Source organism: Cricetulus griseus, chromosome 4 (assembly GCF_003668045.3).
Source record: "Cricetulus griseus strain 17A/GY chromosome 4, alternate assembly CriGri-PICRH-1.0, whole genome shotgun sequence".
Classification (NCBI taxonomy): domain Eukaryota; kingdom Metazoa; phylum Chordata; class Mammalia; order Rodentia; family Cricetidae; genus Cricetulus; species Cricetulus griseus.
In genome coordinates this window covers 62,781,217-62,784,985 of record NC_048597.1, presented here as the reverse complement: position 1 = coordinate 62,784,985, position 3,769 = coordinate 62,781,217, and the positions used below count along the sequence as shown (strand labels likewise).

General features: G+C 40.5%; 1 pseudogene; it reads left to right on the top strand.

Moving 5' to 3' along the window:
• Positions 1-1,666: 1,666 nt before the first annotated feature.
• On the top strand, positions 1,667-3,307 carry LOC107980122 (annotated as a pseudogene).
• Positions 3,308-3,769: the final 462 nt, after the last annotated feature.

Genomic DNA, 3,769 nt, shown 5'->3' with positions numbered 1-3,769 from the left:
AGTGCATTTCTCTGGAGCTTCCTCTGTTATGATTTTCATCAATCAGCATTTGGAGATTAGGGGCTTCCTTGAATGGCCCAACATTGTTAATCAATATATAATGCAATCCTTTAAGTCGAACCCATCAGATTCACTACTATGGTTTAATAAGAAAGTGGACCAGGCATTGAAAAGTTCTCAGCTCCCCTTGGGCTTGTGAAGCCTGAAGGTAAAATGGAGTCTGAAGTCAAAATGGCATACTCAGGTCAAGGTACTTTTGTCTGCTCCCTTCACCTCTAGACTGGACATAGTGCCTTCTCTGCAGGTAAGTATGACTTGGAATCATCTTGTCTTCCTGGTAAATGGGCCATTGACTAATGAAGATGTAGATTAAACCAATATCTCATATCTGCTATGTTTTCAAAGTTATTATGTAACTTCACCCACTTAAAATAATCAGCCACACATAATCTGTGCTAAGAAGACTTATTTTAAGGTACCATATTCTGTTGTCCCACCATCATATTTTTTTTTCCATCATCATATTTTGAGTGGTGTAGTTTTGTGGTCATCTACAGCCACTACTGCTTTGATCATAAGGTGGTTAATAGAATGTATTATAGTTTTAACATGTAGTTATGCTTTCAAATCAACTGTAAGATGCCATCCACTGCAGAACCCATCATTCTATTCTGGATACCAAAAGGGGATTTTTTTTTTTTAGAGTATCTCAGAGCTGATCACTATGGCATTTTCATCAAAAAGCATTTCCTAAAGCTTCTTGGCAATTTTGTAAGAATTGGTTAAACCAAAATGCCTAGTATAATCCACACAGTCTATTGTTCAAGCTTATTTGGTAATGTGTTAAAATGGAGAAATGCACTAGAACATTACTATTCTTTAAGTGCAGAACTGTCATTCTTCCCTTATAACATCTTCAATGATATTTGGGACCTTCAGGCAATAGACATACCATTGTCTGACACGTTATCCTAGTAAAATCATCACTGTATCCATTAGCCATGAGTTCAAATGAGTTTTCTTTATTTCAAATCTTAAACTAACTGTAAATATTGTTAGGTGGTGGCTGATGTTGTGCACTTCCCCCATAGGGATCTGCTGACCAGCTTGTGACGAGGAGCTTATCTAGCAAGTACTTCTTGTTTCCCTCCTTCCAATAAGGCCTGAACGCAAGCTCCTGTTATCAGCCCATCCTTATTGTCCGAGGGACCTGGGGACGTGAACTTCTGACCAGGGTAGTTTTCCACCATGCCTGCTGACTGGTATATAAGGCTTCCCTCCTTTGTAATAAACAGCATTCTCCTTGCATGAAAGACCCCCTGTCTTGTCTTTATTTAAATACTCAGGCCTCTCGCCCGGAATCTTTGAGAATTGTTGTAGCACTGGCGCTATAGGCTGAACCTACTTTGGGGTCTACAATAGGGAGATCTGGCCCATTAGGAAGCACCAACCTTTTTATTCCTTCCTCCCATTGCACACTCTTAAGGTGAGATAATCATTTGGGACCCTGGGCTGATTCATCATGTTTTTCCCCTATTTCTCCACAAGATATATAAAGCTCCACTTTAGGACTAGCCCATTAGGATAGAGATTTAGTGATTCTGGCTTAGGGAAGATGAAGACTGGGTTGACTTTTATTGCCCTCCCACCCACATACACACCCTCCATGCACTACATTCACTTACCCACAGTGAGTACATCAAGGTAATGCATGCACTGGCATTCAGCTTTCACACTGTTATAATTGTGTGTGTGAGCATTAGTATATGTTCTGATTTCTTTTGCCTTTCTGCTCCTTTTTCTTGGACTTAAAATTTTGTCCTTCTTTTTTTTCCTTAAAGGACACGGTATTTGTTTTTAATGTACCTGTCACTAATTTAGCACCTTTTAAGTAGTGAATAGTTTTCTTTCTCTTGTCAAATGTACAAGGGAGAGTACTGCTTTCATGTCATTGAGCAGGAACCTTGGAGCTGCTGTTGAGCTTAAACATCCTTTTAACTGCCATTCTAAAGTTCCTTGAAGTTTTCTTCTCTGCTGATAATTGTTTTACTGTCTTCAGCCTTCCATGTTTTGGGATACACTCTTGTTTGTGAAAGACTTTAATCTTTGCATTTCTGAAAAGGTTTTCTACTATCTTTCAATTAATGACTAGCTTGCCAGGGGACAGCGGCGTCTGCAAAAATCCCCATTATATTTAAAGACAAAAATAAATACCACATTAGTTTAAAAAAGTATAATGCCATCAAATTTGCTGAGAGCCCTCTCCCTCTCCAAGTATCTATCAATTGCCAGTAACTCCTCATTTAGGTGTTGGACCATGTCTCTACTTCCCTCTCCATGCTGGAATTTTGTTCTGGCTTGAGCTTGCACAGATTTTGTGAATTAAACTGCAACTACTGGGAGTTCATATGTGCAACTGCCTTTTGCTATGTCAAGAAAATACTGATTTCCTGTAGTCATCCACTGCCTCTGTCTCTTAGAATCTTTCTACTCCCTTCTTCTTTAATGATTTCTGAGCCTAGAGAGGAAGTGATGTGATACTATAGATGTCTCAGTTTGTGTTGAGCATCCTCAAGTCTTATATTCTCCACACCTTGTGTTACTATCCATCTATTGCATAAAAAATTTTCTCTGACGAAGGGTGAGAGATACACCTATCTGTCCTGATTTAAATTCCAAGAATTCTTCATTACTGCTCTCAGAAAATTTGATGGCATTATATTTTTTAAACTAATGTATTTATTTTTGTCTTTAAAATAATATAATGGGGATTTTTGCAGACGCCGCTGTCCCCTGTCGCCTCTTCCTGCAGCCCTGGTCAACCCCACGGTGTCTTCAATATCACGGCTGGTGGCAAGCCCTTGGGCCGCGTCTCCTTCAAGCTATTTGCAGACGAAGTTCCAAAGACAGCAGAAAGCCTTTGAGCTCTGAGCACTGGAGAGAAAGGATTTGGATACAAGGGTGCCTCCTTTCACAGAATTATCCCAGGATTCATGTGCCAGGGTGGTGACTTCACACGCCATAATAGCACTGGCGGCAGGTCCATCTACAGAGAGAAATTTGAGCATGAGAACTTCATCCTGAAGCATACAGGTCCTGGCATTTTGTCCATGGCAAATGCTGGACCAAACACAAATGTTTCCCAGTTTTTTATTTGCACCGCCAAGACTGAGTGGCTGGATGGCAAACATGTGGTCTTTGGGAAGGTGAAAAAAGTCATGAGCATTGTGGAAGCCATGGAGCGTTTGGTGTCCAGGAAGGCAGGACCAGCACGAAGATCACCATTTCCGGATGTGGGCAACTCTAATTTTTTTTACTTGCTGGCTTCTCACCCAGCAGACCATGCCTTCTGTAGCTCAGGAGAGCATCCCCACCCCATCTGCTCCAAATGCCCTGTAATCTCGGCTCTCACTGAAATTCTTTGGGTTCCACATTTTTCTCATTCCCCTCCAAGTCTAGTTGGATTGCAGAGTTAAGTTTATGATTCTGAAATAAAAACCAAGTAAGAAAATAAAATAAAATAATATAATGGATTTTGGTTATTTATCTTCTTCTTTATCTGTGTCTTCCTTAAAAATATACAATTTGAAGGGGGAAGGGGCAATAATTGGGAGGAAGGTTTAAGGGGGGAGAAGGAGGAGAGGATATGGTGGAAAAGGAGGAATAAGGATAATTAATACTAAGGATATTTGTAAAGTGTTGGGAGCCAAAGATCTCAGGGCTTGGCATGAGATCCTAGGCCATTCTTGGCCGGCCACATAGTTGTATA